Genomic DNA, 22593 nt, shown 5'->3' on the forward strand with positions numbered 1-22593 from the left:
TTGTTTGTAGGCATTGCTGGTGACGAGGGCATACATGCCTTTGAAACGCCTTATTTTCGTGCTTTTGCACTGTGTGCGGATAATACTACATTTTAGCTTGGAAATTTGAGTACGAGCACGACCTCATAATCAATCAGCATCCAATTTAAAATAATCATCCCTGCATACGAGTGGAGTGATTTAGGAAGGCTACCGAAGTATTAAATAAAGATGACCAATGACCGGAGGTTTATTTTACTGTTGAATTCCCTATCTAATTTTGCGTAGAAACTTATCAGTGTGGTACTGCGACTATTTGACAGACAAATATCATGCAACCACCGTGAATGTGATTTTGAGGAAGGACATAACGGATTTGACTACTAATATTAATTTCAATGTTTTCAAAAGGCTATTTTTCAAGGACTGTTTGTAAATAGCCTGACTAGCTTTGGAATTAGACTGTATCAGAGAAAATGAATATCTCATTTAACTGTAAATACTGCGCCAAGTAATTTTGTTTGAATAAGTTGCTGATAATTCAAACAATGGATCTCAGTGATATTACAAGCATTTTTCAGGTCATAAGGGTGAAAGCCCCTTCAACAACGATTTCATTAGGGATGGAGGACAACCTCGAACAAGGCAAGAATGGGGAAGGAAAATGACCGTCGGTTTTAAGGAATCATCCGAGCATTCGTTGTAAACTATTTGGAGAACCTAAATCTTGATGATCTGACAGGGATTTGAACATCACTCCTTCCGAGTGTGTGTCCAATACCTTGACGACTGCGCCATCTCGCCTACTTTTCTCTTCGATTTTTGGTGCGGCAATGATGACTTGACATCCAACAAAGCGTAATGTAATACCTGTATAGTTGACTGTTGAGGCTATCCGTCATTGCTGAAAGAAAAACATAACGTTTCAGCTGTATAAGCAGAAAAACCAGAACATCAGAAGACTGTTCCGTCCTGCGAAGGTACCATGGAAAACGTTTTTTTCAATACTAGCAGAAACAGAACCTCGACGGTTTCAGGTTGAGATTTCCTCTGTCAGAACCAAAATGCCACTTACAGCCAAAATGGAGTATTATTTTTAATTTTTACGGCATTACTAACAAAACTGTTAATCTGTTGTAACGCGGAGTTACATATGAAACTCAAATTTCCCTGTCTGAGAAGAATCCTATAAAGACAGGAGCGCTTCAAGAGAATATAGAGATAAACTCCACTAACCACTAAAAAGAGAGGATATTAAGAGCTCAGGGTACGAGGTGGTGTATGAAACCACAAAGCGCTGACATGTGTGTCGGCAAGAGTTTTTAGTGCTGTTCCACTTTCGTCGTAAGCATCTGAACGAGAAGCACAAGTCACCGTACGTCCCGACAGAAACTCCTCTGAAGACCGGTCCTGCTATTAGCTCGCCGGTGAAAGGCGCTGAACAGGCATACGAGGAACACTCCATGTAACAGAAACGTAGGTTACAGTACACAAAAGAGATGCGAAGAACTATCTCCTTCTCCTTTTCCTTTATTGTTCATTTACTGTCAGCGCACAAAAAGTAGAGAAGTTTAACACAGTTGTTTATGATTCTTCCTGTTAACTACCCTGTCTAAGTCATCTTTAAGGCATAATGACGACGAAACAAATCTTCCGTTCTCTGAAAAACACCATTCCACGTATATCTCCGCTTCCATAATAATTTTTCATAAAAAACTCTCACGATATTCAGTCATAATTCTGAAAACCAGGAGTGCTTCGTGAGGAAGATGTTTGCGGGTGTGTGTGTGGGGGGAGGGAGGGGGAGGAGGAAAAAGGAAAACAGTAGGAGATCATAGCGGTGAAACAAACAACTGCATTGCGCGGTCGGGTTTTCCTGTTGTAGTGAATGCTGGAATCAGCGGAACTAATTGCTTTGCCGAGCATGCCATTTTACGGTGTTCGTCGGGTGCATACAGAAACTGAATGGCGTACTTTGCAAAAGGCTCTGCCGTAACGACAGTTAGGAAGTTGAATGTTTCTGATGACTGATATCTGATTTATTTTAATAGTACTTGGCTATGGTGAGAATAAACACCAGATTTTCCTTAAGGCTCGTTTTAAATTTAGAGTTTACTCGGTTTGTGGCACTTCTCTTGAACTGCCGTTTCTAAACGAGACTATAACGTAGACTGGAGACTTAAATGCACACACAGAACAGCAACCTCACTTTGTCACGTACAAGATGATTAGTGCTGCACAGCGTGATTACACTCTTAACTTAATAATAGCATGCAACAGTTATAATAGTTATAATCGCATGCTGCTAAAGGATAGCTTGTTGATTCTGAGCACCTTCAGCGAACGGCTTTTTGTTATTGACGTACGTACGACTTAATTTGCAGTTTACGTTTAAAACTTTACAGAGAAACTTAGCAATCTAGAAGAACGTTAGTTTGTCTTATAAAAGTGGTCACTAAAGATGAATGTCTTTTAAGATTTTAAACAATCATTTCAAATACGAATAAGAACTTCCTAAAATAGTACTTCAGTTTAATAAGAAAAAAATTGCGAACATACACACGTTTGTCTCAGCATAAATTATAAACTTTATAATGTTACTTCATGCTGTACCGCTTCGTCGAATGTGCAACGGTGTGAAAAAAAAGAGCCTTCGTTTTCTTTAGGAGAATTCTATTCCGTTCCCAAAGTAACAACAAGGTAATGCTTCCTGACATATAGTAACTTGGAGTCCATTGTCCGTAGTGTATCTAGTCTTTATGTATAATTTATTTTTTGCCTTTGTTTCATTTTTACAGCTTCATTACAACTTTCTATATTTGTGAGGAATGTGTTTCCCAAGAGATTAAGTTTGAAGCAAAGAAAGCAGTTAGTTTCCTTCGTCCGTCTGTGGCATGATAACTACAGATTTCGGAATTAATGATATAGCGATGAACCGAACGTTATGAATGACATTTTTTGTAGCCAAGCCACTTATCAATTAAGAAAGAGGCGGACGAAAGGCCTTACAGCCAATGGCAGTAGCCATAAAAGCATCGTCTAGAAGCGTTTTTTGTTAGTTGCACTGCTTTATTGCATTTCGGAAAGGTAACAGCATTATAGCATGAATTAATTATTCACGCAACCCTCAGAATCAACATAACCCTCCGTATGAGTGGGCCTTTAGCCAGTTGTACACTCTTATTGATTCGGTTAACTCTGAAGAATTTGTCTTGCGGTAGAGGTTTTAAGACTTCTACATCTATACAGTGCGACTGGGGGCGCACTGTCGTCCCTAGTTAATGATTAAGGCAGAGAGCTTTAATTGATCATCAATGTCAGTTTGCATTTACAGTCTGAAGATGTGGAATGGAGCGTTTTTCAAAGTACAATATACTAAGGCTTCTTCTTGTTTTACATAAGAATGTAGTGTGGGAAGAATGATTATTTATTTTCCGCTGTCTTAATATTAATAGTGTAATTCGTTCTTCACAGCTCCCGCGGTAGCAACATGTAGGTGGACCATAGATGTTCTTAGATTCTGCTCCGACAATCTTTCTTGGAACGTCATAAGCAGATTTTCCAGAGATATTGGGCGTCTTTCTTCAGGTGTCCGCTGGTTAAAACGCGTCAGTATTCTCGTTACCATCTATTGCCAATCCAAACGTAGGCTGTCCTCTATATATATGCTCGATATCCCTAGTTCATTCAATACGAAATGGACACCCAAATTAGAGGTCTTTATAAGGAATCTCTTTAATGAGGCTGTATCGAACCTCGCTGAAGCTATGGGAGACTTCTCTTCGTTTCTCCGTGAGTAGTTACTCCAAAGTTTTGTGTGATATGGGAGATTCCAGTAGTGAGTCATTAATCGTGAAACCTACTATAGTTTTATACATTAAGGGCTGCCTATCAGTGTTTACCACAAACTATCTTTGAAGATCCGGCCCGACCTTGTTACAAGTTTAATCGGATAATACTAGATAAAGTACAACCACGCCATCTACGAAAGGCTGGAGGCTCCAGTAACCGCTAAATCATTCGGGAATGAACACTTGTAAGATGCGGAATGAATCTCTTTAAAATTTCACAAATACTTCAAGAATTTCGGCAATCGGTAACGGGCAAAGGGTGAGTACTTTACTGTATGGGTTGTTAACTGTATTGACTGACCGTACATCAAGACTATGGTCGATTCTAAACTTTTACTTGCGGAATATTCTGTTTAGGTAATTTTAGCGGTTCAGCATTGGTTCCACACACAGTGTAACATTTGCAGTAGCGGTTCTAAAATACTTCCGCAAACCACTGTAGAGTGCTTGTCGAAGTTACCAAGTTTCACTTCAATTCCGTTGGCTTACTGAGAGATAAATGATTGTCTCTTTGCCTCTTATGCGCCTCTCTCTTATCTCTTTCTCATGATACCTAGGCGAGATATATATTGTCGGCAAGAACTACGTCGTCTTTCACCTAGGATACTCATTCAAGTTCTCAGAGCATTTTTGTTACTATTTCGACCTTTTACGATCACAATAACCTATCTCTGTGCGATTTCATTTACAGATGCACCGCACTTCCCCAGAAGGCTTGCATCAAATCTAAGTCTCCCATTCGCCTTACCTAATACTGGTTTCACGCGATCGTTCTACTTTATACCGTTTCTTATTATTGCCCCCAAATTTTTATACGACATGGGATGCTCAAAATGTTAAACACTAATCTTTCAGTCAGATACTATCCGCTTATTTCTCATTCTTATTGATATAATCTTGAATTTATCCATATTCAGTGAGAGCTGCTATTCGTTATATCAAGCGGAAATTTTGTTGAAGTCTTTCTGCAATTCCTTAGGATCTTCGAGTGGTGATACTTCCCTGCACATAAAGGCACTGTGAGTGAACAATTTTATAAATTCATACTGTAAATTGATGCTGATCCTATATTATAAATCGTTTATGCATATAAATAACATTGGAGGTCCTATTACGTTTCCTTAGCGCGCAGCGACGGTTACTTTCGATTCTGTAGACAATCTCCCGTCCAGTGTATCTATTAGTCAAATATTCCTCAAGGCAATTTGATGTGTACTCCGTATGATCGAATCTGACCCTGGTGGACACCTATATTTACTTCTAAGGCTATGGGCGACTCACCACCCAAAATGACGTGCTGCCATATGCCTACCAGCAAGTTTTCTATAGAGTCAAAAACGTGGCTGACTATCACTTTAGCTGCTGCATTTCACTGCCCCGTGAGGAGAAAGTGTTAATGCCAGCAGACGACAGGTAAAGCCAGTAAGTTCTCCTGCCTCGTGGTCCGGAGAGAAGATACACTGGTAGATAAACAACGAGAAGCACAGGTGATGGAGCACCTGTTGGCTAGCCTTACATGAAATATGTGACCAGTTCTTGAAGAACTACCTGTCGAAAACTTAGTTTTGAAAATTTCAGCAGTTCAGCTTAGGTGCTGCACTGAGTACGTCATGAAAAGTACTGGATCTAGCACAATTCCTTGTGGGACCCTCTTATTTACTCTCATAGGTACAGAGAAATCTTCTCCCAGTGTGACGTTCTGCCTCATAACTATTATGAAATGTCTGTCGAGCTAGAAACGTGGCTGACCATCACTTTAGCTACTGTATTTTGCTCTCTGAAGAGTGGAAAGTCTTAGTCTGAGCAGACGACAATGAAAGTAAGTTCTCCTGTCTAGTCGCCCTCGTGGCTACGCAACGAGAAGCATAGAAGGTGACCTTATATCAAATATGAGACCAGTTCTTGTACTATTACTTGTCGAAACTTTAGTTTTGATATTTTCGCACTCTGTATGTCATGAACAATAGGGGTTCTAGCACAGCTCACTGGGGGACGTCCGCATTTACTTTCTTGGCTGTGGACGACTCTGAACCCAAAATAAGGTGCTCCCTTACGCTTACCACAAGTTTTCTGCAGAGTAACAAACGTGGCTAACCGTCACTTTAGCAACTGCATTTCATTCCCCGAAGAGGGGGAAGTCTAAGTCCGAGCAGACAGTAAAGAAAGTGACTTATCCTGTCTAGCGGTCAGAAGAGACACCGTCGTGGCTAAGCAAAGCAAGCACAGAAGGTTGTGAAGCAACTGTCAGTTGGCCTTACATCAAATATGTGGTCAATTCTTATGCTGTTACATGTCGAAAGCTCTGCTACTTGAAGCAGTTCAGCTTAGCTGTCGCACTCTGTTGTCGTGAACAGTAGTGGTCCTAGCACAGTTCCTTGTGGGACACCCGTATTTACTTTCATAGGTATGGACGACTGTCCAACCAAAATGACGTGCTGCCTTATACCTATCACCAAGTTTTCTGTAGACACACGATCGGGATTGACCATCACTTTAGCTGCTGCATTTCGCTGTCCTAGTATGAGCAGACGACAGCGAAAGTAAGTAACTTATCCGGTCTCGCGGCCCGAAGAGAAGGGAGGCAGGCGGTCTAGCAACGAGAAGCACAGAGGTAGCTTAGGTGCTGCACCGAGTACGTCACGGAAAGTACTGTATCTAGCGCAATTCCTTGTGGGACCCTCTCATTTACTTTCATAGTTACAGAGGAATCTTCTCCCAATATGACGTTCTGCGTCATAACTATCATGAAATGTCTGCCGTGGCTGACCATCACTTTAGCTACTGTATTTTGTTCTCTGAAGAGGGGAAAGTCTTAGTCTGAGCAGACGACAATGAAAGTAAGTTCTCCTGTCTAGTCGCCCTCTTCGCTACGCAAACAAGAAGCACAGAAGGTGACCTTATATCAAATATGAGACCATTTCTTATACTATTACTTGTAGAAACTTTAGTTTTGATATTTTCAGCGGTTCAGCTTGGATATCGCACTCTGTATGTTATGAACAATAGGGGTCCTACAACAGCTCACTGGGAGACGTCCCAACCGGCCGGAGTGGCCGAGCGGTTCTAGGCGCTTCAGTCTGAAACCGTGCGACCGCTACGGTCGCAGGTTCGAACCATGCCTCGGGCATGGATGTGTGTGATGTCTTTACGTTAGTTAGGTTTAAGTAGTTCTAAGTTCTAGGGGACGAATGACCGCAGATATTAAGTCCCATAGTGCTCAGAGCCATTTGAACCATTTGGGGGACGTCCGCATTTACTTTCTTGGCTGTCGACGATTCTGCCCCCAAAATAAGGTGCTCCCTTACGCTTATCACAAGTTTTCTACAGAGTGACAAACGTGGCTAACCGTCACTTTAGCAGCTGCATTTCACTCCCCCAAGTCCGAGCAGACAGTAGAGAAAGTGATTTCTCCTGTCTAGCGGTCAGAAGAAACGCCGTCGTGGCTAAGCAAAGCAAGCACATAAGGTTGTGGAGCAACTGTCGGTCGGGCTTATATCAAATATGTGGTCAATTCTTGTACTGTTAGATGTCGAAAGCTCTGCCACTTGCAGTAGTTCAGCTTTGCTGTCGCACTCTCTTGTCGTGAACAGTAGTGGCCCTAGCACAGTTCCTTGTGGGACACCCGTATTTGCTTTCATAGCTATGGGCAGCAAAATGACGTGCTGCCTTATACCTATCACCAAGTTTTCTGTCGAGTCACAATCGGGATTGACCATCACTTTAGCTGCTGCATTTCGCTCTCCCGAGAGGGCAAAGTTCTAGTACGAGCAGACGACAGCGAAAGTAAGTAAGTTATCCGGTCTGGCGGCCCGAGGAGAAGACGGCCGGGCGGTCTAGCAACGAGAAGCACAGAAGGTGTCGTGGTTGGCCTTACCGCGGCGAGTTGGCGGTCGCAGAAGCGGCGGCAGCGGGCGGTGCGGTGCGGCTGGGCTGGCCAGGCGGTTGCGGTGCTCGCCGGCCGGCGCCAGCGCCGCTTATATACAGCGCCGGCAGCCTTCGCGGCCTGGCCGGCCGCCCCACCACCGCCGCCCCGGCGGCTCTTCCTGCCGGAGACGGCAACGCCGCGGCCCAGTTTCCTACCGTGAACACACCCTCACCTGGACACACACACACACGTACGCTCGCTCTTACGCAGGCTTCCGAATCTGCGCCTCGGCGGCGGTGGGGGCGGCGGATTTGCAGACCGCTGGCGCGGGGATCCGCCGCCGGCGACCGGGAGCCGCCAGTCGCTACCCTGTGAGGCGCGCCGCCGAGACGGCCGGTGCTCGGCGCTCTCTGCAACACCCACTACCTGCTTCCGGCGCGCCTGTCGCAACTCCCCGTGCCTCGGCTCGCCACTTTTCGAAACACGGGAGGCGCCGTGACTACTTCAGGTGGTACACTCTCTTCTTCACAAATGTTTCGATTGCTTTTAGCAGATATTTTACAGTTTACTAACAAGGGGAGGCCACCAATTGTGAAATTCAGATTCGATTCATACTGCGCATAATAAAAGCTCATGGCCAGAGGTGTAATGTGGCAAAGCACCAAGATGCACTTCTCAGCCGTTGTCTGAGAAAATCGACAGTTAAAAGAAACCGTTGCGGTGAAATACTCTCTACGATTAATGATTTTTCTCAGCGTCGTGGCGCAACGGTAAGCGCTCGGGTTCGTAATCCGAAGGTCGCCGTATCGAAACTCGCGCCGTGCAATTTTTTTTTATTATTAGTTTTTTGCAATTAATGAATTGCTTATGCATGTTGGTGAAGGCGGATCGATCTCCAATTCGACCGCCTCCATTTTTCCGTTTTTTTAACAGGGTGTACCAAAGCTCTCCCGACCGCACTGATTTTCGACGATGTTATAAGTTGCGCTAGGGACCGCATCTACCTTGTTTCGAAGTTAGCAGGCAACTACGCTGTTATGCGGCTGCTCGTTTCGGCCCATTCAACATCTGTCCTTCAAGTGTAACGAGCGAGTAACGGAGTTTATATTTCATACCTGCCGCAGCAAATTTATGTTCGTGGGGTCTCTATTCTAACTCGAACGTTTGACTTACGCTATACGCATTCGTTTCGGAATACCGTTTCTACGTCTTCCGTTAACTATACGTGGTTAACATTATGAAGACAATTAATAACATTTGTGAAATACAACTTTGTTTGCGGAAAACATAATGATGTTCGAAGTCGCCAGTTTTTCCACGACAAACGACTTACAACAACTTATTACATGCATAATTGTTGCAACTGATTGCCGGGAATAATATATATATATATATATATATATATATATATATATATATATATATATATATATATGAATTACAAAAAAAATACTAAAAGAAAAAAAAAAGGTTGCATGACGCGAGATTCGATCCGGCGACCTACGGATTACGAACTCGAGCGCTTACCGCTGCGCCACGACGCTGTGGAAAATTATTAATCGTAGAGAGTATTTCACCGCAACGGTTTCTTTTAACTGTCGATTTTCTCGACAACGGCTGAGAAGTGCATCTTGGTGCTTTGCCACATTACACCTCTGGCCATGAGCTTTTATTATGCGCAGTATGAATCGAATTTGAAATTCACAATTGGCGGCCTCCCCTTGTAAGTCCAATTCATATGAGTCATTTATTACACCGGCCGCAGCTCGTGGTCTTGCGGTAGCGTTCTCGCTTCCTGGGTAAGGGGTCCCGGGTTCGATTCCCGGCGGGGTCAGGGATTTTCTCTCCCTCTTGATGACTAGGTGTTGTGTGGTCATCATCGTTGACTCGCAAGTCGCTGAAGTGGCGTGTACTAAAGAGGACTTGCAATACGGCGGCCGAACTTCCCAGCCAATAATGCCATACGAGCATTTCATTTCATTTATTACATCCATAATCGATGAGAAACTGCAGCTGTGGTTTAAAATGGCTGTTTATCTAGGCACAATAATTATGATATGAAACCTGTCGCTTTTAAAATTTGGTACTGTGTGGCTGCGTGGCTCACAAGGGGAGGCCACGACGTTTGGAACGCGGATTTACTGCAAACTTCGTACACTCGTAGTACTCCACGAGGACAACGAAATGTGTAAGCAGTAGCACGTACTTCTCAAGCGTTACTGAGAAATGTTAAAAAATATATCGGCTCAACCACTTGTTTATAGTGTAAAACACTAAGATTGATGCGTTTCGAAAGTCAAGCTTCCATCATCAGAATAATAAAAAGTAAAAGAACCTGTTAAAACTCGCTAAAATGGAACATGCACCAGGCACAATAAAATTGATAATAAAATTAAAACATCGCGGCTACTTCCCTTGTTGCAGCCGTGTCTTCCAAGGTGCATCTCCACATAGTCGTCAAAATATAAAAAACTCTAAAATGGTGTCGCCTATGGTGTTCAACATCTAACCACATGGCTCTCTCTATCGTCGTAAACCGCCCGTGCGTCTTCGTTGATACAACACACCACGTAGCCAAACACGAGACTGATGATGGAAGTTTGACTTCCGAAACGCGTCAATCTTAGTGTTTTACACTATAAACAAGTGGTTGAGCCGATATATTTTTTAACATTTCTCAGTAACGCTTGAGAAGACAGTTTCATTGTGCCTGGTGCATGTTCAATTTTAGCGAGTTTTAACAGGTTCTTTTACTTTTTATTATTCTGATGATGGAAGCTTGACTTCCGAAACGCGTGTTTTACACCATAAACAAGTGGTTGAGCCGATATATTTTAAACATTTCTCAGTAACGCTTGAGAAGACAGTTTCATTGTGCCTGGTGCATGTTCCATTTTAGCGAGTTTTAACAGGTTCTTTTACTTTTTATTATTCTGATGATGGAAGCTTGACTTCCGAAACGCGTGTTTTACACTATAAACAAGTGGTTGAGCCGATATATTTTTAACATTGACATTCACAACTACGACCTCTGATCCAGTATGGATAAAATCAAAGTTACTGAGAAAATCGCAAGATAATTTCGGTCGTCGTCGAATATATATATGTGCGTGGCCAGTTTAACCATGAAGCGGCTGCAGGTGAGTGGTGCCGGCACGGTAGCTCAGTGTGTTCGGGCAGAGGGTTGGCTGCCCTCTATAATAAAAAAAAAAAAAACTGAGTTGATGGATCAACGACGAACTGAAACGGGAGTCTTGCGACGTCCGCACCGAGCAGATGAAACGAAGGAAACGAACAAAATGAGACTACAAAAAAAAGGAAAAAGCGTGTTCGGTCAGAGCGTTAGTTACCCTTTATAATAAAAGAACTGAGCGAACGGATCATCGTACAAACTGAATGGGTGTCATCGGACGTCCGCCCTGAAGAAATTCAACGAACAATATAGAACAAAACATTTTTTTAAAAAAAAAAGTTTTTTAGCGTTCAAGCCGCTGGATCGCTGGATCGAGTTCCGTTAGTCAGTTTTTATTTTTATTTTCAACACAGTCATTTTCTTTATTATTTATATTACAGTTGATATAATGGGGAAAATACGTGTAATCAGGTGAAATTTTATTAAAGTTACAATGTTATTTGGCAGTCTACTAATTTTTACTATCACAAATAATGTAATAATCATATCTATCGACCAGTAAACGACCAAATGCATAAAGTCATACTGAAAATGTGTGCTTGTCCGTGATGTGAGAAATCCCTTATACCTGGAAGGAGTCCGAAACGACTTGTTACATCCAAGTTTTGACCGGCACAGACGGCTTTCGAAAGATGTACCGGGTGATCAAAAAGTCAGTATAAATTTGAAAACTTAATAAACCACGGAATAATGTAGATAGAGAGGTAAAAATTGACACACATGCTTGGAATGACATGGGGTTTTATTAGAACCGAAAAAACACCCCATATTGCTCGACGCGTGAAAGATCTCTTGCGCGCGTCGTTTGGTGATGATCGTGTGCTCAGCCGCCGCTTTCGTCATGCTTGGCCTCCCAGGTCCCCAGACCTCACTCAGTCCGTGCGATTATTGGCAAGTGTATCGTGATCGACCGACATCTCTATGGATGCTGAAAGACAACATCCGACGCCAATGCCTCATTATAACTCTGGACATGCTTTACAGTGCTGTTCACAACATTATTCCTCGACTACAGCTGTTGTTGAGGAATGATGGTGGACATATTGAGCATTTCCTGTAAAGAACATCATCTTTGCTTTGTCTTACTTTGTTATGCTAATTATTGCTATTCTGATCAGATGAAGCGCCATCTGTCGGACATTTTTTGAACGTTTGTATTTTTTTGGTTCTAATAAAACCACATGTCATTCCAAGCATCTGTGTCAATTTGTACCTCTCTATCTACATTATTTCGTGATGTATTCAGTTTTCAAGTTTATACTGACTTTTTGATCACCCGGTACAGTTAATCGTCGCTTTCGACATTACTAGTACAAGTTGCAGGATGGTATTTTTCGTAAAAACATGGAAAACATAAAGTTAAACGGCACCGCATACGCAAGGTCTTTTGACGTTTTCTGTGGAAAAACAAACTTCTTAACATTTTCAAAAACGTCTCTTTCAGACGATAGTTTGGAAGCAAACCATGCATAACGCAGTATTTCCTTAAAAATCGGCGCTGATAATTTGTTATGCAGTATCGAGTGTATTTTAATAGGGTTTTCCGAGAAGCAATTTCTCGTTCTCTTTCGATTAAATACGAACAGTTTTGAAGACACGGACCAGCATACGTTTTCAGTATCACTTTATGCGTTTGGTCGTTTACTGGTCGATAGTTATGAATATTATATTATTTGTGATAATAACAATTACTAGACTGCCGAATAACATTGTAAATTTAATAAAAGTTACACGTATTTTTCCCGTTGAATCAATTTTAATATAAATAGTAAAAAAAATGTCTGTGTTGAAAATAAAAAAAACTGACGAACGGAACTCGATCCAGCGAACCAGCGGCTTGAACGCCAAACACTTTTAAAAAAAATACATTTTGTTCTATATTGTTCGCTGAATTTGTTCAGGGCGGAGTCCGATGACACCCGTTCAGTTTGTTCGTTCATCCGCTCGCTCAATTTTTTTATTATGAAGAGAAGCTAACGCGCTGACCGAACACGCTGAACTACCGTGCCGTCACCACTCGGCTGCAGTCGCTTCAAGGTTAAAATGGCCACGCACAGATATATAGTCGACGACCGAAATTATCTTGCGATTTTCTCAGTAACGCTTGAGAAGTACGCGCTACTGCTTACAAATTTTGTTGTCCTCGTGGAGAACTATGAGAGTACGAAGTTTACAGTAAATCCGTGTTCCAAACGTCGTGGCCTGCCATTGTCAGTGAAAAAGTGTCAGACTACAAATCTAGAAGTCTCCTGTCAGTCCTAGGATTTTTATCTCCCACTTATTTCTTTCCCGTCTGACAATATTTGTCGATACAAAACTGCCGCTTTCACGGTGGTTCGGAATCCGCGTTCAACCGTAAGTCCCCTACAACTGGCCACAGAAAGGTAAGGGCACATCACCTCCATACCTACTAAAGCACCGTGTCGTTCAAAACAATCTTGGGATTGATGGCTGCTTTAATGAGTTTTCGAGCCACTGCAGGCTCCATTCGGATCATGTGCAGATAGAATGTAGGGTCGTGTTGTTGGCGAAAATAACGGAAATATAGGCATAACCTCACGAAATTTGTGCGAAATGAAAATATGGTAATGTTTTAGGATGGCTACATTGCACATCATTTTGGTATCAGTGGTAAATTGACTTCGATAACGTACGTTTTAGCCAGTTTCCACAGATATGCACATAGTATTTAGGTGCACTTGGTTTTACAGTAAACCAAACCAACATTGAAGGTAAATACAGAGACTGTGAGGATGGTAGAACGGCAGAGAAATAGCTTGAAGATGGTTCGAAGAACCCTCTGAGAGACACTTAATTGTGAACTGCAGAGTAGTAGTGTAGATGTACGAGGTCTTTTCAGAAAGTAAAGTCCGATCTGTCGCGAAATGGAAAACACTGTGAAAATCAAAAATGCTTTATTTGTAACAGTTAGCTACATCTTCCAGCTGCGTCTCCACACAGTCGCCTCTCCGACTTAGACGTTTTTCGTAGTCTTGTACCAACTATCCAATTCCCTCGTCATAAAAGGCAGCCGCCTGTGCTTTCTTCTAATCCTTCACGCTAGACTACAGCTCGTTGTCTGTGTCAAAATGTCTTTATAGTCTGCGGTTCATGTGAGCAGACGTGAGACTCAGAGAGAACCAATTACGGGCTGTACTGAGGGTAATCAAACACTTCCCATCGAAAACGCTGTAGGAGCATCTTCAAAATGCGGCCGAGAATTGTCATGAAGTAGGAAACGAAGGCAGTTATGTTGTGTGGGCTGCAAAACATCAGGCGAAATCGCTCACGGCGCCCTCTAACTTGGCACTGTTTTCTAGTTATCTGTGCGTGCCCTCTGTGCGCTCAGAACTGAAGAGAGCGTGGCGTGATCGATGGGTACACTAAAGACACTGCCCGCACATCTATGGAAAACTTTATCGGATTTTCACTGTGGTTTCCATTTCGCACCCCATCGGGTCTTACTTTCCGAATAGCCCTTGCAGGTGCAAGGTGGTCACAAAGTCTTCATACCACTGAAAACTATAATACACTCCTGGAAATTGAAATAAGAACACCGTGAATTCATTGTCCCAGGAAGGGGAAACTTTATTGACACATTCCTGGGGTCAGATACATCACATGATCACACTGACAGAACCACAGGCACATAGACACAGGCAACAGAGCATGCACAATGTCGGCACTAGTACAGTGTATATCCACCTTTCGCAGCAATGCAGGCTGCTATTCTCCCATGGAGACGATCGTAGAGATGCTGGATGTAGTCCTGTGGAACGGCTTGCCATGTCATTTCCACCTGGCGCCTCAGTTGGACCAGCGTTCGTGCTGGACGTGCAGACCGCGTGAGACGACGCTTCATCCAGTCCCAAACATGCTCAATGGGGGACAGATCCGGAGATCTTGCTGGCCAGGGTAGTTGACTTACACCTTCTAGAGCACGTTGGGTGGCACGGGATACATGCGGACGTGCATTGTCCTGTTGGAACAACAAGTTCCCTTGCCGGTCTAGGAATGGTAGAACGATGGGTTCGATGACGGTTTGGATGTACCGTGCACTATTCAGTGTCCCCTCGACGATCACCAGTAGTGTACGGCCAGTGTAGGAGATCGCTCCCCACACCATGATGCCGGGTGTTGGCCCTGTGTGCCTAGGTCGTATGCAGTCCTGATTGTGGCGCTCACCTGCACGCCGCCAAACACGCATACGACCATCATTGGCACCAAGGCAGAAGCGACTCTCATCGCTGAAGACGACACGTCTCCATTCGTCCCTCCATTCACGCCTGTCGCGACACCACTGGAGGCGGGCTGCACGATGTTGGGGCGTGAGCGGAAGACGGCCTAACGGTGTGCGGGACCGTAGCCCAGCTTCATGGAGACGGTTGCGAATGGTCCTCGCCGATACCCCAGGAGCAACAGTGTCCCTAATTTGCTGGGAAGTGGCGGTGCGGTCCTCTACGGCACTGCGTAGGATCCTACGGTCTTGGCGTGCATCCGTGCGTCGCTGCGGTCCGGTCCCAGGTCGACGGGCACGTGCACCTTCCGCCGACCACTGGCGACAACATCGATGTACTGTGGAGACCTCACGCCCCACGTGTTGAGCAATTCGGCGGTACGTCCACCCGGCCTCCCGCATGCCCACTATACGCTCTCGCTCAAAGTCCGTCAACTGCACATACGGTTCACGTCCACGCTGTCGCGGCATGCTACCAGTGTTAAAGACTGCGATGGAGCTCCGTATGCCACGGCAAACTGGCTGACACTGACGGCGGCGGTGCACAAATGCTGCGCAGCTAGCGCCATTCGACGGCCAACACCGCGGTTCCTGGTGTGTCCGCTGTGCCGTGCGTGTGATCATTGCTTGTACAGCCCTCTCGCAGTGTCCGGAGCAAGTATGGTGGGTCTGACACACCGGTGTCAATGTGTTCTTTTTTCCATTTCCAGGAGTGTAGATGCATTTACATAATACACATGTATGTTTATTGTACGTTTCGAAGCATCGATCCTATCGTTGAAGAGCAGATCTGAATACATTCTGAAGCAACTCTTGTCAAACAGCCGATGCCGCATCCCCGATTCAGGCTCTTAGATTCTGAAGATCCCTTACCTTTGTGTTGTCATGCCTAACTTTATGTATCCCCCAAAGAAGGAATCCATTGGTGTCAAATCAGGTGAACGTGATCGCTACATTCTTGCTGAACCTCTGCCTATCCATCTGTTGGGGAATCTTCGATTTATGTGCTTCAAATGGCTTTGAGATCTATGGGACTTAACTTCTAAGGTCATCAGTCCCCTAGAACTTAGAACTACTTAAACCTAACTAATCTCAGGACATCACACACATGAATTCCCGAGGCAGGATTCGAACCTGCGACCGTAGCGGTCGCGTGGTTCCAGACTGTAGTGCCTAGAACCGCTCGGCCACCCCAGCCGGAGCTTCATTACTATCAGAGCAAAACCGTTATATTGCATCCTGTTAGAACACAACAGCAATGCCTTCCTCTTGAAGTTGTGCATCCAGGAATTGCTCCAGCAAACCAAGGTAAATGTTTCCTGTACTTATCCCTTCTACAAAATGGAAGGTTCATAAACTGTAGTGTTTGTGAATCGAAGCCACACATTCACTCTTGGGATATCTTTTTGCCATTTAGTGGTAGCTTGATGTGGCTCCTCACCTCGTATCCGGCAGTTATGTTCGTTAACTTTTCCGTAATTCTAGAACGTGACGTCATCAGTAAACAAAATGTGGTCCATGACGCTTTCGTTGCGTGCAGCTTCTTTCAAATGGTAACACGAAGCTGGGCTAATCTTCGGGGTCTACTCTGTGAAGCACCCGAATACGGTTCGGTTTCTTCTTTAGTGTAAGTGTAAAATTTTCAAAATCGTTGATTTTAAAATGTATAACGCGTTTGTTAAACGATTACTCTTTCGACTGCTTCTCTGATTTACTGAACAATCTCTTGTCATCCAGGAGGATTCATCGGCAACGTTTCCAGTTCTTCGGAACTTATTGAGAAGTAACAGGGCGTTTTCTTTCGTTGGTACTGGCATGTGAAACTTCCAATTGAACCCCTGTTGTAGCTGCACATAGGACAAAGAGCGCAATCGCACACTAACAGTTGCCACGCGTTCTTCTATCGTGAACTACCTTCTTAATTATCCTTAAAAGAATGCCCTCGTTTGTGACAGGACTTGTTAGAATTATGTATTATGTAAATGCATCCAATACTTCTTAAAAATGGATGGATATGAGCACCTTATATTACAATTCAGTGTCGTGTGGCTCCACGGCCTGGTGCAAGTCTTTCAACTGGGCACCACTTCAACGACTTGCGTGTCCCTCACCGAACGGCATCCCGTATTCCCAGACACACAACCAGCCTCTTACTAACCCGGCCCGAATTCGCTTAACGTCGGTGATCGGGCGAGAGCTGATGTATCGAACGTGGGAAAGCCGTTGGTACCTTTGACAAGAGCTGCATTAAATTAAAAAATAAAATACTTACAAGCCTAGGTAATGAACGCAAGTGAACATCGCAAGCTGTATTTGTGTCCGTACGTTGTCAACATACGTATACGATGAATCAAAAAATTTCTCATTTTGCTACCTTTCTTCAAACGAAGACTAGTTCACGCGCGCACCTACTGTTTTCGATAGTCACATGTCTGTCATATATGCTACCGAGTCATTCGCTCTTGTTTATGTAATAAATATTTCATTCTGTGTGTTATCTGTAACTTATTCGATCCGTATCACATATATATCACCTACGTATGCACACACCTACAGCTCGGAATGTTCACTTGCGTTCATTTTTTTTTTTTTTTTTTTTAATATGCATTTCAAAGATCACGGAGTGGCAAAGTGTAGTACGTAGCATTCTCATACTCTATGGGTTTACTTTCAGTGTTTGTTTACTTGAAAAGTGCATCTAAACACGTTGTGAGTATGTATGGTTAAAATGCACATTACCGACATTAATTTATTGTGGATACTAGGATACAATACAATGTAGCATCCTTAAACATAACGATCTCTTCATTTCCTACATATTTCGTTAACTTACGCCCAAATTTTCGTTACTTTCGACAGCACCACGATCTTATCATCAAGCAGCACATACTACCAAAAATAATATATCTCTACCCGGTTATGATCATTAGAGGCTCGGAAACTAGTTAATAGCAGAATATATTGTATCAAATTCGAAAAGTGACAGGTTGCATATCATGCCTCTACAAACCCCCGGTCGAATGAGCCATCGTCCGGACTAAAGAAGAAAGTAAAGCCTTATGGCAGGGTTGGCTCGAAAAGTCGCCTAACGGAAATGGGTTTTCGTTCTCTTTCGCGCACATTGGCACCTTTCTTTCACGAAGCGTGAGAGCTGTGTTAAGTGCATCCGTTAAGTGTAGGTGAGTGTAATGTGTGTGTGTGTGTGTGTGTGTGTGTGTGTGTATGTGTGTGTGTGTGTATAGTGTGGTACAGATGAAGAGAGAAGGGAGAGGGTGAAACCCGCTCCCGGCACACAGCTATTCATCTCGAGCGAAACCAAGGGGCCACCGAACGTCCCCATCACCATCTACAGTGTCGCATGCCCTCATTTCATGGGACAATGCCGTGTGGTTTGGAATTTAATCCGTGAGATTGGCGCGAAGTCTGGTGATCAGGAACTTTACGCTGCTGCCTCTCTTCCCTGTGCTGGCCAAATACTGCAGGTGAATTTTATTTCTCACCATTACGATTAGAGCCCTCAAATCAAAGAGTCGAGCGCCACCGCACAGGCGTGCGTTAGCCGCCTCGGCTGCGCAAGCGGGTTATCAGAACACAAACTCTAGAAAAAAACGAAAATGCAAAATTGTTGTTAAATATAAACAGGTAAAAAAATTGCAAAATGCAAGCTGAAGAGGAAAACTAAAATAAACCCAGTGTCTTATTACGGAATTACACATCAAGCCGTCTTCAAGCATTCATTGTGGTCACTTAAAATCAACTGCGGTCCCTGCTCCAGCGTAGACTTTAAGATTGGAACGGTTTCTTTCGTAGAGGGCGTTGCGCATGCTTGGCTCACATGTGCGAAAATACAATGTGAAAAGATATGTTGAAAACAACTATAACATAATCATTATGTTTTTGAAAATATAATAAGCAATAAGCCACAATTTACAGTACTGAAAGGAACTCGAAGAAAAGAGGATCACACATAAAATAAAATGTTAGTAAACTACCGTCATTAAAAAAGAAAAGGAACCAAGCACTGGTAAATACATAATTGTTAAAGATAGAATTTTGCCAACAACCGCCCATAGAATGAAAAATAGAGTTAAGTGGAAAATATTCATTGTAGGAACAAGGATTCTCGGTTTGCAGGCGGGCACTTGTTTCCTTGATATTTCTTTTAAAGTATGACGCATGCGCATGGGCAGGCGACTCATGTACTCGTATTTAATAATAATTTTGCATTTTTTCTCTTTTAGATCTTTACTCCTGATGATGACTCATTAGAATTGAAACTGGATAACTAAAATATCTGCCGAATCCGATAATGACTTTATGAATAAAAGAGTGTATTTCGAATAAATCCCTTGCTCCAATTTGACGATGTCGAAATTCACTGAACTTCAGGAGGAGGTTCTGTGGACAGCTTCTCGTTAAAAACTGGATAAAAACAAGTATCTGATTTTCAGTCAGATGTCAACGTACACCTGCTGGGCTGTTATCACTAGAAAACATTCTATGACTGGTCACTAAAACATTTTTCACTCATATTTTGTGGCGCTTTAACACCAACTTTAGCTGCCAAACTGGATTTTATATCGTCAGTGCAGGTCTCAGGAATGCATTTCTGCAGTGTGATCTACTTTTACGCCATGTGTTATGCTGGTAAGCTCTGCATCTAAATTTTACACTTTTCAACTTGTTATGATGACTGCAACCAATTCTAAAATTCAGGTGGTTGATTTTAACGGTTGATTCAAGTTAGTTTAAAGTTTCGACACAGTTGCATAACTTTGAAACGCGAGTCGAGTGACCAGATCGAAGGAAACTGAGCTCAAAATTACAGTTTAAAACAAAGCTGCACGTCTTTACAACTGCTGAATTTCGCAACATTGTGTTTTCTTATGAGTTCTGTAATGTTCTTTCTGATTTTGGAGAATATCATACACAGTTTTCAAACGCAGCGTACCCGATTCAAGACTGCATATTGGTATTTCTAATGAAACTTCCTGGCAGATTAAAACTATGTGCCGGACTGAGACTCGAATTGGTCCGGCACACAGTTTTAATCTGCCAGAGAGTTTCATATCAGCGCACACTCCGCTGTAGAGTGAAAATTTCATTTTATTTCTAATGACACACACACACACAGATTATATATTTTTCGATCGTGTCGTTGAACAAAATGTGAATGGTGTAGACTATTTTCAAAGTGTTTCGAACTGTGATCGACTATCGTTTGGTTGTGCCTGTTGTCTTACCGAATAGGGCTCACGTATGGTGATTTCCTGCGAAAAGTGTGGATGTCGTTATTCTAAATTGCTCCTTAGTTACAAGTCTTGAGAGAATGCGCGTTCTTAGACCATGAAAATACTATTCGCCCATTCAGTGACTACTGATGTCGCGGGACCTTTTATCATTAGGAATTTACCTATGGGTTTGCACTCGTAAAAAAGTCTACGTTCAAAAAATAAATACAGTAGTAGCTCGATTTACGACCAGTGCTGTCTTTACAAAAGTAGACCTCCTGAGAAGAGGTAATTTAAAGACAACTAGAGAGCTTTTCAAAGTCACAGCATACAACCCGTCAAGGCGATAGTGGCAGCATCTGGCGAGGAATGAATGCTAGTCAGACACACGCATCATGTATGTAGTATCAGTGAGCGTGCTGTCCATGCACAGAGTGGGGAAGGTGTCCGATCTGTCTGAGTCTGACCAAGGGCAGATTGTGATGGGCCGCAGCCTAAACACGAGCGTTTCGGAAACTTTAGATTAGATTATATTAGATTAATTATTCATTCCATAGACGCACATGAGAGGGAATCCTCATGGGCGTGGAACATGTCAGATAAACACATTACAAAAATGAAATTGGAAAAATTTGAGTTTCATTACGTTTAACGATCCTCAGTCAATAAACAGTAAAATTATGTACATTAATTAAAATTAAACTTATAATATTTACGGGTTCAATACTTACATTTGCTTTCCATACATCCCTCATTCACACAGTACGTAGTTACTTGGCTGTTACAACCAAGTATTGTCAAAAATTAAAGTATAATAAATTTTCATTAAAATGGTCTACTGCACTTGATGAGAAATTCATGGATGGAATAGAAGGACTTGTCCACCAAAAATTCTTTTAAATTATGTTTTTAAATTGTGCCTTTTTGAAAGTAAACTCTTAATGGTTGCTGGTAACTTATTGAAAATATGCGTTGCTGAATATTGGACTCCTTTCTGGGCAAGATAAGTGATTTTAAATCTTTATGTATATTGTTCTTATTCCTAGTATTGATACTGTGTAGTAAGCAGTTAGTTGGAAAAAGAGATGTATTATTTACAACATACTTCATTAAGGAATAAATATACCGAGAAGCTGTGGTTAGTATGCCCAATTCTTTGAATAAGTTTCGACATGATGTTCATGGATTTACACTACACATTACTCTTATTATACACTTCTGCACTCTAGAAATTTTTTCTCCGTTTGTGCAGTTACCCCAAAATATGATGCCATATGACATAATGGAGTAAAAATAAGCAAAATATGCCATTTTTTATATTTATATCTCCTATATCTGAGTGTTTTCGAATGTTCTAATAGTGCTGTGGTGAGTGCCTTCAACACGTGGCGAAACCAAGGCGAAACCACTCCATACTTTGTGACGTTGCCCGGCCACCCCTCTTTACATGTCGGACGTTGTAGGCTGGGCAGATCGGTAAAACAGGACAGGCGGCGAATTGTGGCGCAACGAACTTCAGACTTTAATATTGGGCTCAGTACACCGAACACTGCTAAGAATGGGCCTCCGCAGCCGACGACCCATTCATGCGCTACTTTTAACACCACGACATCGTGAACTACTATTGAAATGGGCACATGACCATCGGCACTGAACTTTGGCTCAGTGGCGGAGCGTTGCATGATCTGATGAATCACGATACCTTCTCCATAATGCCGATGAGAGGCCGCGAATCCGTCTTCTTCCAGAGGAACGGTTGCTTGACATCTGTACTGGGCGACGGACACTAGTTGGCGGTGGCTCCATTATGCTCTAGGGAACATTCATGGGCGTCCACTGATTGCAGGCGACGTGCACCCCTTTATCACATCATGTTTCCGGACAGCAGTCGCATGTTTCAACAAGATAATGCACCATGTCAAAAGGCCAGGAGTGAGATGGATTGATTCGAGGAACACAGTGGCGTCCAACTGATGTGCTGCCCCCCCCCCCCCCCCCCCCAACTCGCTAGAGCTGAACCCGATCGAACACATCTGAGATGTGATTGAACACAGCGCCAGAGCTCATTGCCCCTCTTTTTGGAATTTACGGGATTAAGGTGACTTGTGTGTGCAGATGTGGTGACAACTCCCTCTAGAGACCTACCAAGGCCTCATTGCTTCCATGACACGTCGTGTCGCCGCTGTTATCCATAACAGAGGTGAACATACCAGCTATTAAATAGGCGGTCATAATGT

The 22593-nt window shown here is 43.1% G+C and overlaps 1 protein-coding gene and 1 long non-coding RNA gene across 2 annotated transcripts in view; one reads left to right on the forward strand and one right to left on the reverse strand.

Moving 5' to 3' along the window:
* Window positions 1–7851, reverse strand: part of LOC126204450 (uncharacterized) — a 39459-nt gene extending 31608 nt beyond the window's left edge. The window contains exon 1 of the mRNA XM_049938837.1: window positions 7705–7851. The gene's annotated coding sequence lies outside the window, so the exon portion shown is untranslated. The remainder of the gene's footprint in view (window positions 1–7704) is intronic.
* A 65-nt stretch (window positions 7852–7916) lies between these two features.
* Window positions 7917–22593, forward strand: part of LOC126204451 (uncharacterized) — a 46206-nt gene continuing 31529 nt past the window's right edge. Inside the window, exon 1 of the long non-coding RNA XR_007540511.1 lies at window positions 7917–8203. This is a non-coding gene — a long non-coding RNA (uncharacterized LOC126204451). The remainder of the gene's footprint in view (window positions 8204–22593) is intronic.

The sequence above is a fragment of the Schistocerca nitens genome, chromosome 9, assembly GCF_023898315.1.
Source record: "Schistocerca nitens isolate TAMUIC-IGC-003100 chromosome 9, iqSchNite1.1, whole genome shotgun sequence".
NCBI classification, from domain to species: Eukaryota; Metazoa; Arthropoda; class Insecta; order Orthoptera; family Acrididae; genus Schistocerca; species Schistocerca nitens.